Source organism: Terrapene carolina, unplaced genomic scaffold (genome assembly GCF_002925995.2).
Source record: "Terrapene carolina triunguis isolate 2854851 unplaced genomic scaffold, T_m_triunguis-2.0 Scaffold247, whole genome shotgun sequence".
NCBI lineage: Eukaryota > Metazoa > Chordata > Testudines > Emydidae > Terrapene > Terrapene triunguis.
The window spans coordinates 14312140-14327659 of record NW_020664598.1 but is presented as its reverse complement, the minus strand read 5'-3'; the positions used below and the strand labels follow the sequence as shown (position 1 = coordinate 14327659).

Below are 15520 nucleotides of genomic sequence, written 5' to 3'. Positions count from 1 at the left end.
TAGCTCAGGTATGTCTACACTTGCTGAAATCACACCTCTTGATTGCTGTGTACACATATCCTTTGAGTAGTGCCATTGGCTTCCGTGGAATAACTCACAGTGCACAAAATTAACCACATGCATAAACCTTTGCACAACTCTGGCCTAAGTTTGGACAGAGGTGAAAGAGAGAGAGTTCCGTAACACCCCCTGCACACACACGGTACATCTACACTTGGAGCTAGGGGTGTAGTGCCCAACTCAAGTAGACATACTTCTGCTAACTTTCATTGAGCTAGTGCATTAAAAATAGTAGTGTAGCTGCAGTAGTACTATCAGTGATGAGCGGTGTCACAGGCTAGCTGCCTTGAGTACAAACCAGACCACAGCCCCAGCTCCAAGTGTACATGTAGCCACACACACCTACAACCATCTGTTATACATCCAGAAAATTTTAGTACAGGGGTTCTCAAACTCAGGGTTGTGACCCCTCAGGGGGTCGCAAGGTTATTATGTGAGGAGTCGCAAGCTGTCAGCCTCCACCCCAAACCCTGCTTCGCCTCCACCATTTATTATCATAGGTGCTGGTGCTAGGAGTGCAGTGGGTGCTGCCACACCCCCGGCTTGAAGTGGTTTCCATTATATACAGTGTTTACAGTTTGGTTCAATGGCTCTCAGCATCCCCACTATAAAAATTGTTCCAGCACCCCAGTTTATAATAGTGTTAAATAAAGAAAGTGTTTTTAATGTATAAGGGGAGGTCACACTCAGAGGCGTGCTGTGTGAAAGGGGTCACCAGTACAAAAGTTTGAGAACCCACTGCTTTAGTGCAAAACTCAGAACAAACTCAAAATAAACATTCAGGTCCAGTGGCACAAAGGGAGCAACCCCTCTCCCCCCCCCCCACCCCCAAGCTGGATATTCTTGGGGCTTGGGGAAGTCCTCAGTAGGCATAGATTCACCTGCTATATCACCCCATACCTGATGCAGTTCATTCTCCCTGTTGCAATCCACAGCTGGGGGATGGTCTCTCTGAACTTGTTACCAGCTGGCAGATTTTAGAGCAGCCCCCAATCTCCTGTAAACTCTGCCAAGGTGTGGCCTATATAAAATTGGCCAGAGAATCAGGGAACTGTAATGGCTCCCTAGTGGTTTCCCCTCTCTACTGCATAAGTGAGACTAGAATGGAGCCCACAATGAAGAGTGTATAATTTACCAACAGCAAAGGAACACTCTATAAACAATGGAAAAACAATGCCTGCCAAGTAATCACTTTACTTACGCAAACATCTCTTATGAAGATTAGCAAAAACATCTGACAACACACGAGTTAGACAAAAAATATGGGCCGAAGGGACCATGCTGCAAAATAAAGATTAGGCAAGCACAATGCAATGAGGCTCCCTGAATCAAATCTTTCTCTGCCTCTGAATACCTCTAAAGGCACTGAAAATTATAGCCATTGGCTTGGAGGGAAACTGTAGTAGTAGTTTTTTTCTTCTCCCATGCCATTGTATGCTCAGCTGCACCCGGGTAGGCTGCTAATAGAAGCAGGAGACTCTCACACAAACAAAAACATCATTGTGACCTCTGGGAATGCAGCAATCCAAACAAACAAGCCAGTCAGATGGCACAAGCCACTGGGAGGCAATCAGAGCATCACAGAGGCCTTCCCCCAGCACCAGAAGGGAAGCTGATTCATTAGGATGGCAAATGCAGCTTTTTCCTGGAAAAGCAAAGGAAAAATCATGCTGGGCAGGCAGAGTAAGAAGCTTATAATATTTCTTTTTAATTTGAGGGAAGACAGTTTCTGGATTACTATTTCTTATGATTCCAACTGAAGAGAGACACAATTTCTGTCCTATCAGCATAATGGAGAGCAATGGGAATGGAAGCATTTCTTTAGTTAGGACAAGATTCTGATCGCTGTATTCACTCTGAGTTGTACCTCACTTTGCAAGTAGTCCCATTGCAATTAATGGGACAATTTGAAGTACAAAGTAAGGGTGCCAGAATGGCATTTTCCCTGTTTGCTATCAAGCTATGAAGCACTATTACAATCGTAACTTATTTTGCATAAAACAAAGGGGAAAGGTGTCCTTTCAGAATTATGGTCTGACAGGGTTACCATATTTCAATCCTGCAAAAAAAGGACACTCCAGGGGGCCCGGCCCCGCCCCAACTCCGGCCCCTCCCCGCCCCCCCCCGCAACTCCCCCCCTCCCCAAAAGTCCCCGCCCCGGGGGAAAAAAAGAAAAAAAAAAAAAAAAAAACGGTGGCAGAGCAAAAAAAAAACCAACAATCCCCCCCCACCATTCCTCCTCCCTCCGCAAGCGCTGGAGGGAGGCCCGGGAGACGCAGGGGGAGGCAGGGCCGGGGTGAGTGAGTCCGGCCTGGCCCCGAGCGCAGGCAGGACTCGGGCGGTACCTGGAGGGAGAGTAGGGGGGCAGCCCGCAGGGCCAGGCGGCGGCTGTTCGTTCTCCCCACCTGAGCAGCCGGACTCGGGAGCAGCCGCTGCTGCAGCTCCCACTGCCACGGGGGAGGAAGCAGCCAAGCACGTGGCGCTCGGCGGCTGCGGCTCTGGCGCCCGGGCCGGAAACCCCCGAGCCCGGGCCTGCTGCGGGGACCAGCAGCGCACACGCTGCGCCCAGCCCCTGGCCAGTTGCGTCTGGGCCAGCTGCCCAGCTGGTGCAATCCCGTGGGCGGCCCCGGGGCGGAGGCATCGGCAGCTCCGTTCGTTCCCCTGCGGGACCCGAGCGGGACGGGGGGGGGGGGGGCGGGGCCCGGCGGCCCCCGCTGTCGCGCCCCCCGCGGGGCTGCACCAGCTGGGTCCCCGCAGCAGGTCCGGACTCAGGGGTTTCACGCCCCGGGTGCCAGAGCCGCAGCCGCCAAGCGCCACATGCTTGGCCGCTTCCCCCCACGGCAGGGGGAGCTGCAGCAGCGGCTGCTCCCGAGTCCGGCTGCCCAGGTGGGGAGAACGAACAGCCGCCGCCTGGCCCCAGAAAGTTGGAACCCGGGGAGGAGGCGGTCCCCTTACCATGCCTCCCTATTTTCCCGGACATGTCCTGCTTTTTGGAAATTCCTCCCGGATGGGAATTTGAGGACCAAAAAGCCGGACATGTCCGGGAAAATCCGGACGTATGGTAACCCTAGGTCTGACTCCTGCTGTCCTTACTCAGGGAAAGCTTACCCTTACTTCAGTGAGAGCTTTGCCTGAGTAAGAACTACAGGATTTGGTCCTAGATTAATATTTATTTCCACCAGGGAGGGGAGTGGGGAATAATTCTGAATGAGTGTTAGTAGCCATCTTGACACTGAACCCGAGGTTCTTAGTTCAAGTGCTCCAAAGCAGGATTTATACTTGTACCCAGTGCTGACTCTGCAGTGCTATAATACTGTTAGGAAGGCATTGAATTATTAGAGATGCCATCCTTCTGGGAAGACATTATTCCCAAATCCCTTCATGTTTCATTTCTAATGGAAGATAAAGATCCCATGGCACTTTCTGAAAAAGATTCTATGATAAACCCAGTGTGTGTACAATGAACAACATGCCCCGCTTAACAAACCAGGGTCAGGGCACTCTAAGAAAGAATGTCTGAGCAGAGGGGCAGCTTGGGACTCTTCACACACACATCCTTATCTATATGTATTTTGTGTGTGTTGTGGAACTAAGATATGTGTCATTCATGACTCTGATAACTTTGTATATTGTAGCCTTTTTTACTCCTTTCAATTGTTTGTTGTCATTTTAGATCTTAGAGGCCAGGGTTTGTACCTCCATATATGTTTGCACAGTAACTAGCATCTTTAGGGTACTTCTGCAATAGAAGTAATAATAACGTCCCATGCTGTGAGATCATTATTGCTGAGTGCACGGTGGCTGCTAGATTTTCACTGTGCAACCAGCATCTAATTAATTGTGTTCTATAGCACTTTGGAATATCTGAAGTATGAAAGATATAAAACCCAGTCTGTGTGATTATTGTATAGTTTAAATGCTACCTGACTTTGACATTTGTCTGAAGATCATCTTAAAACAACAGGTAGGCAAAGTAATCTCAAAGTGCTCGTAACATTAAGATGAACAAAACCAAAACACAAGACAGGGCTCACTAAAAAAAACATTATGCCTATCATTGCTTGAAATTGAACTGACCAAGCTTTCAGGTGGCGTAGACAGATTTAGGAGTGTTATTTTAAACCAAGTAATGAGATGTAGTACACTGATTTCCACAACCATCGCAGTGTGTGTCTTTTGTCTATATTTGGTAATTCCCCCTCTTCCTCCTTCCCATCCCACCCAGCACCTGGATAACATGATGAAGAACAGGATTACATGTTTTGCAGCCTCCTCACCCCATTACCTCAGGACCTCACTGAGCTCTGGAACTTATGTGGGGATCAGAGGTAGATTCTGTCCCTTAGAAAGCAGTCAGACCTTGGAGGGGAGCCTAACCTCTGTTCCAAAATGTACATTGAGGATATGTTTACACAGCAACTGGACACCCACAGCTGGCCTGTACCAACCGACTTGTGTTTATGAGGCTCAGGCTGCAGGGCTGTTTCATTGCTCTGTGTACTTCCAGGCTTGGGTCCTTTCTATCACTCAAGGGTAAGACGCTGCTGAACACTTCAGTGCACTGAACAAGTCTTATGACATCAAGGTTATATGTCCTCAGTATTGGCTATAATAAAGTGTTGGCACCAAGAGGAACTTTACCTTTTCCATACTGAAAAGGCTCTTGAAACTTGAGAATAACTGAAACACACTAATGAATCAGACACTACAGAAGCAGCTTCTCTGCCAACCCAGAGCTAATAAAAATATAAACAGCAGATTCCATACAGATTGCCAACTATTACTTCATTAGCTAGGTAATTCTCATAGTAAAGATGCTGGGATCAAAGATGATGATGACGTCACATTGGGTACCACCTCAGCTTCATACAAGATCAAATGTTTACAGCGCTCATCTAAAAATCCAAATGTAGTTGCCTTCAGCTTGAAACCCACTGCCCTAGCCATGCTACTGACCCCAATTATACTGACTTTTTGAGACCCCGCAATGGTACTCTATGTTCACAAGCAGCCACTGTCTAGTGGCAAATGTTTAGATACAATTCTGCTGGTTATCTGAATATCTCCTCCTTCATTCTTTATTATTAGTGCATGTACTAATAATTGTGGGTGCCTTTATATAAAATCAGGATCTCATTTTCTAAGAGTTGGTCTACTTCTGCTAACAGTACTTAGTCTTCATCTGAAGTCATTATTACTTTCTAGTAGTGCAAAACAACAATTATTTCCAAATCATATAAAATTGTAAAGAATGAAACAGCGACAATTCCACTATCAGCTGTTGGTGCAATGCTCATGGCAGACAGGGAAACAGGACACTGGTTATGGTGGAGAAGACTCTCTTGGTCTTGATGGTCTAATGTCCTACATTATTTATTACATTTGGAAAGAAATAAAAAATTCATTGCGGGAAACTGTTCTATAGTTAATCTAAAGACTATGATGAATGAATGCTAGCAATTTATTCTGTGGAGCTAAAATACTAATTCCATCATTTCATGGCTAACAAATCCACCCCCAGGGCCAGGTGGCTTTGGTTGCACTGTATTTCCTGAGACATCCTCCACTTTCCACTCAGTTACTAGGCACTTGGTGGTGGACAATGCACAGCTGGAACTGCTGCTGGCACAAGTAACTAGAATAGATCTCTCTCTCCCCACAAAGTTTATGTCACCATGAGAGCTATTGCTTCTAACAAATTGTTTGACCACTGCCACCTTGTATGCCATGTCAATTAATTGAGCCAGAGTAGCAATATTTCTATAGTAATAATGCGCAAATTGTTATGGCTGGTTATTTTACTAAAACGCACATTTTACATACATAGCTCACCCCTGTACTTTTTGACCCCATTTTGGGCTTACTCTGAATAAAGCTTTTTATATAAGACTTCAATTGAAGTAAGGATCTTGCATTCTGGCTCCTCCCAAGCCCTCTGAAATCCACTTTAAATATCTTACAATACATACTTTTCTATTTCAACCTAAACAGCTCTACAGAGAAGGAACACTCTATGTACTAACATTCAGAAAGCCACAATTGAGAAGATTTTCAAAAATACCTACGTGATAGCAGCCATCAGGGACTTGGGCATTTTTTTAAAATGTTATCCTTTGTGTCCACGTGGTGCTAAATTGCTCAAACTAACCTAAAATATGGGTCCTTCTGCTTATCTCAAAACACCTGTTGCCTAAGCTGAATCTGAAGTTCATTGTTGCTGTTAACTATGTAACCAGGGCTGTTAGGCAACGCTTAACAAGCACTAACTAACAATATGAGGATATGGATATAAATTAGAAATGCACACCCTAAATGGCTCTGATAGTTTCACTAAATATACACAGCAACACAGAATGATATTCCTGCTGTCAAATGTCAATATCTAGCTAGAAGCTTGATGGCACCATGGAAACTTGGACACATGTAAGTGTGGTATTGATTGGATGGGAAATGAGGCTGCAGTTTAAGTTTGAGGCTGCTCAGCATGCCAAGAATTGTGAATAATTTGCAACATAAACTCCCTGTGAACAAGGCTGTCCAAGGAAGATAAATCAGAGACAACCATACCAGGTATATGGATTGACCAAGTGCAGGTCACTCTACGCATATGAAGAGCAGTGTGTATGTGTTACAGTGACCTGGTTTGATCCCAGGACAGCATTTTAAATGATTTATTATGAAGAGGCTTGACACATATATAGATTTCCTCAGTTAAAGCCCTGAAATGAAACCTCTAAGCGAAAAATGCTTTTGATGCACCGGTCAGCAAAAGGCCGCAAATATTGAAGTGGAGGTTACACTGTTAGTCACAGACCTGCTCCCATAGAAAACACCACAAGCTTATGGAGAATATATGCAAGGGAGGTGGCCTGTGGAGGAAGACAAGGTTCATGAGCAAAGCAAGTTCCATCCACAGAACTCAGTGTTGCATTGTAATTCTCTATATAAGTGATAACCTCACTAAGGCACTGCACAAATGTTTTAAACTATAACAGAGTGTGTGTCAAATCAGTATGTTTTCAGAGCTCATGTAGAAAGGACAGTTCTTCTGTGAGAGTACTCCGATCTAACAGACTCCAGCGAGACCAAGAGAAGGGAGATCAGATCTAGTTGTGACATAATTTGGTGGAGGTGATGCTGCTGGAAGTCAGACAGCACCTCCCACAAGTCAACCAAGAAAGTGCCCACATTAGCGATGAAGGCCTCCCTTGTCTGTACCATTTACCAGAGAGGGAAGGAAGATGCTACTGACTAAAATAAAAACAAGCAAAAAATGTATCCCTTTGTAAAAGACACAAACTGAAGCCAGTGACAAAATTCCCTCCCACCCTTCTGACCAAGTGCCTGCTCCAAAGCCCACTAAAGACAAAGGGAGTCTTTCCTTTTTCTTCAGTGAGTGCTGGATAAGGTTCCAATTACTAAGGAACTTAGTCCAGAGAGACACCAACTTTCTACTTGTCCCTCCACACATACTTGCCCATATAGATGGTCATTAAGTTATGCACAGCTTTTTCCTTCTAGCTGGATAACTTTTCCTTTCCCCTCCATCAAACTTACAACAACAAATAAACAGCTTTACCATGTCACAAATTACATATTACCTTTTCTGGGGGAAAGTTTCCCTTTGGATCATTTCTATTGATTGATATTTCAGTGTTGTTGTTTTTTTTTTGGGGGGGGAAAGGGGGAGGTGTTTATAATAGACAATAAAAAGTAAAATTCCCATTGTATAGCAGCTATCATGCAACATTCAAAAGGTACATAAAAACAACTGTCCCCTTAGAACAGCCTGCACCTACAAGCATACCTGTTCCCTCAATCTATTAGCTACCCCAAAAGCTGAACTTTGAAACAGGCTCAGAACAATACCAAACTAAAGCTGTGATGGAACAATGGAAAGGTAGCAAGTTTCAGAGCTGAAGAACCTTCGGCTAAAATGCCCTTCCACCTGCTCCTCTGACTTAAAGTAAGCTGGATCTAGTTAGAACCCACTCCTCTGGCCACAGTTGTAAGGATATTGAACAGGGAAAAGGCATAATATATACAATTCCACACTGCTTATAAACAAGCCCAAGCGGACGTGGTCACAGCAGGCTTAATTCCTGGTGGAATTTAAGCTTCAGAACATTCCTCAAATGTATTATTCATTCATCTCCTTGTGATATCAAAAACTGAGAAGTGTGATCTCAGATAGAGAGCAAGTAACAGGAGCAGATGAACTTTTAATGAAGTGAAAAGATTCCCTTTGCATGTAAATAGCCCTAATATATATAAGGAAGACAAATAAATGACAGAAACCAGTACGATATATCAGCAGAATTATCTCTAAACTCAATGGGAGAAGTTATTCTCTCACTTAGAAGTCAATGGTGTTACTTTGTATTCACACCAGTCTCACCGACAGCAGAGTTTGGCCTAGTTTTCCCAACCCCGCCCCCCAGGCCTTTAAGATTTAAAACAAACTAGCAATAACAACTCTACAACTGATCCATCAGCACCTGTTGGAGTTACTTATTTTAGCGGCAGTAAAGGGTCAAACATTACTCTAGGATAAGCAGGTTAACTCCCATTACAGTCAAACAGCATTAATGTGCTTATCAGTGCATAGAGTTTGGCCCTAAGTCTCTGGGACCAAAGTGACAGAGCCGGCTCCAGGCACCAGCCGACCAAGCACGTGCTTGGGGCGGCACCTTGGGCCGGGGCGGCGCTCAGGTTTTTATTTATTTATTGGGCAGGGGCTGGCGTGGCGTGGCGTGGCGTGGCGCGGCGCTGGGGGGGCGGGGGCTGGCGCTCGGAGGAGGGGCAGGGGTTGGCGCGGCGCGGCGCTGAGGGGGGCGAGGGCTGGCGCTCGGAGGAGGGGCGGGCGTTGGCACGATGCTTGGAGGGGGCGTGGCTTCGGGCGGCGTGGCGTTCTGGGGGGCGGGGATTCAGGCGGCGTGGTGCTGGGGGGGCGGGGATTTCGGCGGCACTGGGGGGGGTACGGCAGCGCGGCGTGGCGCTCGCGGCGGGGGCGGCACTCTTCTTTTTTGCGTGGGGCGGCAAAAAAGTTAGAGCCGGCCCTGCAAAGTGAGGACATTGCTGGCACCATAGAACCATAGGACTGGAAGGGAACCTCAAGAGGTCATCTAGGCCAGTCCCCTGCACTCATGGCAGGACTAAGTATTATCTAGACCATCTCTGACAGGTGTTTGTCTAACCTGCTCTTAAAAATCCCCAATGATGGAGATTCCACAACCACCCTAGGCAATTTATTCCAATGTTTAACCACCCTTACAGTTAGGAAGTTTTTCCTAATGTCCAACCTAAACCTCCCTTGCTGCAATTTAAGCCCATTGCTTCTCGTCCTATCCTCAGAGGTTAAGAACAACAATTTTTCTCCCTCCTCTTTGTAACAACCTTTTATGTACTTGAAAACTGTTGTTATGTCCTCTCTCAGCCTTCTCTTTTCCAGGCTAAACAAACCCAGTTTTTTCAATCTTCCCTCATAGGTCATGTTTTCTAGACCTTTAATCATTTTTGTTGCTCTTCTCTGGACTTCCTCCAATTTGTCCACATCTTTCTTGAAATGTGGTGCCCAGAACTGGACACAATACTCCAGTTGAGATCTAATCAGTACGGAGTAGAGAGGAAGAAGTACTCCTCGTGTCTTGCTTACAACACTCCTGCTAATACATCCCAAAATTATGTTTGCTTTTTTTGCAACAGTGTTACACTGTTGACTCGTATTTAGCTTGTGGTCCACTATGACCCCCAGATCCCTTTCCGCAGTACTCCTTCCTAGGCAGTCATTTCACATTCTGTATGTGTGCAACTGATAGTTCCTTCCTAAGTGGAGTACTTTGCATTTGTCCTTATTGAATTTCATCCTATTTACTACAGACCATTTCTCCAGTTTGTCCAGATCATTTTGAATTTTAATCCTATCTCCAAAGCACTTGCAACCCCTCCCAGCTGGATATCATCCACAAACTTTATAAGTGTAGTCTCTGTGCCATTATCTAAATCATTGATGAAGATATTGAACAGAACCGGACCAAGAACTGGTCCCTGCGGGACCCCAGGTGCATGCTGCTGGCCTTCCTCTTGAGCACACTTTCTGCCCGCAGATCCTGACATTTTTTTCTTTACACTGTGTAAAGTTCCCCCTCCTGCCCCATAGTGATCCGCCAGCCTTTTATGCCAAGTTATGATCAAGTGGCTAAGCCGAGCTGTGCAGTTGCCTCAAATCGCGCTGAACTGAGAGCACGGAACTGCTCTATTATCCTATTAGCCTTCAGAGTAATCCTCGGCGGCGGCCTGGAAGGCAGCAGCCTGCAGAGGCAGCCAGGCAGGGGAGCTGGAGCAGCTTGCGGGGAGGGGGTTAGACAGATCATCCCCCTGGAGTCAGTCAGTGCTACTCACGGGGGCGGCACTTCTCGGGGGCTCTGGGGGCTTCTTTTAGGCTCGAGTCCCGCGTCTGCGTGGTGGCGGGGAGCAGGCTGGGGTGCGGATACAGGTGTCTGGGGAACACCTTCGAGTACAGCCCCAAGTCACCGAAGGGGTGGGGGGCGGCTCTTTTTTCCCCAAGAAAAACCAGATTGCTGCTCTTTTGGTCCCTTGGGCGAGTCCAGAGCTCCTCAGCCACCACATCCCCTGGGAGAGAAGCACCTGTGCCCATCACCAGCTGGCCGGGGGCGGGGGAGGGCGAGGAGACCCCCAGCAATGCCCAGAGCGATGCTCTCCGCGGCCCCTCGGCACCGCTCACTTCCCTCCCCGCGAGTTGCTGCCTGCAGAGGACCCGCGCAGGGCATTGCCCCCGGCGGCGCGGAGGGAGCCCAGCCCGCTTCCCGCGGATGGAGACCTGCCCCTGGCCAGGCGTCCGCACCGCCCTGCAGCGTTACAGTTCCGCGGCGGGCCAGGTGAGAGCCCCGCCCCGCCCCGTCCGCGCTGAGCCCGGCTCTCCCCCGCAGCCGCCAGGCTCTGAGGGGAGCCCGGCGGTCCCGCTCCCCCGCGCTGTCCTTGCCCCCAGCGGAAGAAAGCGCCTCGGGCGCAACCCTCTGACACGCGCGCCCCAGCCCCAGCAAACCCACTTCGACTTACGCGGAGTTGTCGGCCAAGCTGCCTTGGGGTCGGAGGGACGGGCTGTGGGCTTGGCTGCCTGGGAGCGCGGGGCCGACCTGTCTCTTTCGGGCTGGATCTGGGGGCTCCTCTCCTGCCTCGCCGCCCCGTGCGCTCTCGCTTTCCCCCTCCGGCCGGGATTGTCTCGCCAAGATTTGGCTGCTCAAGGCAGGGAACTCGCCGCTCCTCGCTTGGACTCAATTGCTCGCAGACTGCGAGCGAGAGAGGAGGGAGGCAGAGCGCGAGAGAGCACTTTGCACTCATGTGATCTGCTTGGGAAGCTGATTAAAAGCAGGTCACTCCAGGGGCAGTCTCGCCCACCGGGACTGGAGGAAGGCAGGGGAATGGGAGAGAGGGGCTAGGACTCGGAGAGGTGCAGGATTTGAGTTCCTCGGTTACTGCTAAGAAAAGGGAGCTGCAGGGTAGCATCCCTCCTCTGCAATTTCATATGTTGTATGCACTGGGGCTCTGGTGAGCAAATAGTAAAGCTTTGTTGGGAAAGAGAAGCTCTACAAAACCCTCGTCTGACGGTGACAGTTCCCCAAGTTCTGTTACTTGGAGAGGCAGTGTCAGCACCATAATGTACTGGGGCAGGAGGGCTAATGTCTGCGAGCCCCTGTGCCAGGTAACTTATTAAAAAAAAAATCCGATTGAATCTATGTTCCTGTTTGCAATGTGCACACATAAGGAGCTGAGACGGCTAGCGTGGATTCGCTGTCAGCCACAGCGCATGGGAGATTCGCATTTACCTCCCAGGTAGCCATTAACAAATCTCAGAAATTTCAGACACAAAGAATTATTTCACTTTTTGGCACTATGGGCCTGATCCAAAGCCCATGGAAGTCAAGAAGAGCCTTTAAGTTAACTGGGCTTTGAATCCAACTTTATTTGAATCTCTTGACTGTCCAGAATTGGGCTGGAAACGTTGAAAGAAAAAGATGTCTGGTACTTTTAATTTCCAGTTAGGCTGAAAATATCACAAAACTTTTTTTTTCATGGAATTTCATAACCTCTAGTTTTGTTGACTGCTGGAATTACATAAAAGCTTTCACTTGGGGCAGGCTTTCCCCACTTTTAGCCTCATTGCATTTGTTAAATGAGAATGCTCCCCAATTGCCAATTGAATTAAAAATGTAGCTAACATTCTAAAGTCAGGCATATTCTTTCTAGTTTCTAAACCCTAGAGTCAGACTATTTCTTGGCTATAAAGGCACACAGCATTTTGGGGTTTGGTCTTCTTTCTGGGGTTATAAATTTTGGCTCCTATTCCAAGTTAGTGCAGAAATCCAGTTCAGGTTCTCCTGTTTCCAGATAAATTAGCTAAGAAAGTCCTCTGTCTAGCAAAAGTGTATATTGCATCATCTAACACCTTCCACCTGTAACAATAAAAGGCACTGTACAGTAAATCCCAGACTGGATAATTGCACCCACCTGGATTCTTTCTGGGTGAAGTAAACTAATCCATTCCATTTCTTCCTTTGCTTTCATCACACAGCCACAGCGGGATTTAATGATAGCAATGTCACTGAAGACAAACAACTTTGATCATCAACACAAAATAGTAGACTGGTTCAGATAGAACAGTTCTCTCTAGCAGCTGGGCTAGCAACATAAGCCAGGCTTCTCTGGAGTCAAATGGCCAGGACTGCAGTGAGAAATCTACTTCCTTCTTATGGGATGAAAATTATGCAAGCCACACAACAATAAAGAGGGATACTTAGTAGCTGACTTGCGCAGTCCCTGGAGTGCTCCACCTGAGAGCTGGACCCTATTGTGTTAAGCACTGTACAAACATAGTAAGTGACATTCCCTGCCCCACATAGCCTAGAATGTTTGACATCTGTGGCCTCAAAGGTTTGTTCATCTGATTGCCACCAAAACTGTGTGCTCTGGATGAAGAGTGAGGTTGGAGCAGATTGGTGAGACAAGGGAAGAATATTGCAGATTGACTTGTACATTTTTCTATGGGCTAAAGAGAAAATTGAGACATAGAGCAGGTCAGAATTATGTTTCCCCCTGCAGAAAATTTCAATTTTTTGTTGAAAAAAGGAAAACTGAGGTTGTTTGTTTTTTTAAAGAGAGCAAGAGAAACTTTCTGCAGGAAGCAGTCACTTTCCATTAAAATTTTCATTTTGTTAAAAACCCAATTTTCCACTGTAAAACAGTTTCAGCTGACACTTTTTCCCAGTTACAGCAATCCCTGGTACCTCCCCCACCACATCTCAGATCTGAATTTACTGAAACTGAGCACACACATTGAACCAAATTCTAATCTTGTGTGATGTGACTTGCATTAGGATTTGGAGAGGCTAAAGACTCAATTGTATAGACGATTATGCATCTGTTCAACTGTAAATGAATTAGGGTCTGAAGGAACTCTAATCAAAAATGAAAGCACCTCAATTCTGGAAAGTTAAGTAATAGGTGTGTTTTAATATTATTTGTATCACAGTAGCACCTAGAGGTGCCAACTGAGCACAGGATTTCATTGTGCTATGCACTGTATAAACATAGTAAGACACATTCCTGCTCCAAAGAGTCTACAATGTTTGACACCTTTGACATTAATAGGACTATGACAAGTGACTTTCTAGACGGTCTCACAACTAGTGAGGTGGACCTCCCAAAGTACTTAAAGCAAGATGGGACAGAATCAACTGGACAGCATGGAGAAGAATGGTGATAAGGAACCATGGAAGATATAGTCTGACTAGTTAACTGGTGCAAAACTATTCTCATTAGATGCAGCCAGTGGATTCTGCCAAGTTCTGCTTCACCATCTTGTCTCTTATTATTTCACCCATCCCAAACAATGGTTTATTTCCTACATCTAGATGGTCTTCTTGGGTGATGGAAAGGGGGACATAAAGACAAAGAGTTAAGTCTGGGTAACGTGAAGGATAAAAATATCTATATTGAAAGGAAGCCCTTGGTTATTAATAATCTGGTATAGACACACAAGGAATCTAAATTTAACTAAAAAGGAGATCTTGCTTACAGGCTGCTAGAGAAACCTGCTATCTCTGGCTAGGTTTTAAATCTTTTCCCTTACGGTTTGTTTGTAGCTATCAGTTTTAGATTGGTTAAAAAAAATAAGATAAAGAATGGGTTAGGAGCTACAGGAGTCAAACCTTTACTTTCGAGTAGCCTCTTCACTGCCTGAGACAGTGACTCCAAGAAGAAAAGAAGAGTGGTGAAGACTGCTCCTTTTAGAAAGGAAAAGAGCAAAGATTAAGGGAACAAGGTATACAGATTTTTTTGACTGTTGATGCACAATGGTATGCACCAGTAAATGACCCCAAATATTTCCACCAGCTGATGTTCACAGTATTTTTGGAAGGGATGGGTTTTCCTAAAGATAATCAGGATTGGGAATCTTGAGTGTGCCTAAAAATAGACTAACAAATTTGTTAGTCTCTAAGGTGCCACAAGTACTCCTGTTCTTTTTGCGGATACAGACTAACACGGCTGCTACTCTGAAACCTGAAATTTGTTAGTCTCTAAGGTGCCACAAGTACTCCTGTTCTTTTTGCGGATACAGACTAACACGGCTGCTACTCTGAAACCTAAAAATAGAAGCCCTTTCATATGAGAATTCATCTTGCTGATTATTTTCCTTTGTAAGGTGTTGAGCGCACCCTCAGCTCCCTTTGCCTTGCATTGGAGTTGTGGATGCTCAGTACCTCTAGGCAAGGATTTCCAAAGGTGCCAATAGGAGTTAGGCACCCAACTCTCAGACTTTCAGTGAGAATTGGGCACCTCAACTCCTTAGAAAATTCTAACCCTAAAACCTGAGTATGAAATTTGGAGGCAATACCTTGTGCAATTTGCCCCCAATAAGTGTTTCATTGCCTTTGCTCCCATCACTTAGCAGAAAGATGCAGTGCATTTCTAAAACCAAACAAAAACACATGCCAGTCAATAGGTCAGCTTGGTTTGAACTTTGTTTGTTTGTTTCAGACATACTGTAAATATCAATTTCTTTCTATCACCCTCTCAGCTGCAGCCGCCACCAGGAAGAAATAATATAATTCTGGGAAAGCAGAAAAGAAAACACAAGAACAGTTAAAGATCTTTTCACCTTTTGCTCCATTGTTGTTCTCCAGGGTCTGGCTGCCAAAACCAGCAGTGAGTGCCCACAGAAGCCTGCTTCTCCACTAAGATCAGACTTCCATTAGTGATACTGAATTATTTAGTAGATGTATTGAACACTGGAATCAACTGCTTCTGAGTTGTGTTTCTTCTCAGATCAGCTTTATATTAAGGCTGCACAGAGGCATGCATATTGTCACAGAAACTATCAGCCCTATAATTAGAATAGTGGGGAAATGATGTGGTTTAAAAAACGATAATCATTCGCATC

At 46.1% G+C, this 15520-nt stretch overlaps 1 protein-coding gene across 1 annotated transcript in view; it reads right to left on the bottom strand.

Moving 5' to 3' along the window:
* PTN (pleiotrophin) overlaps positions 1-11376 on the bottom strand; it is a 102269-nt gene extending 90893 nt beyond the window's left edge. Inside the window, exon 1 of the mRNA XM_024195723.1 lies at positions 11140-11376. The gene's annotated coding sequence lies outside the window, so the exon portion shown is untranslated. The remainder of the gene's footprint in view (positions 1-11139) is intronic.
* Between the last annotated feature and the right edge of the window lie 4144 nt (positions 11377-15520).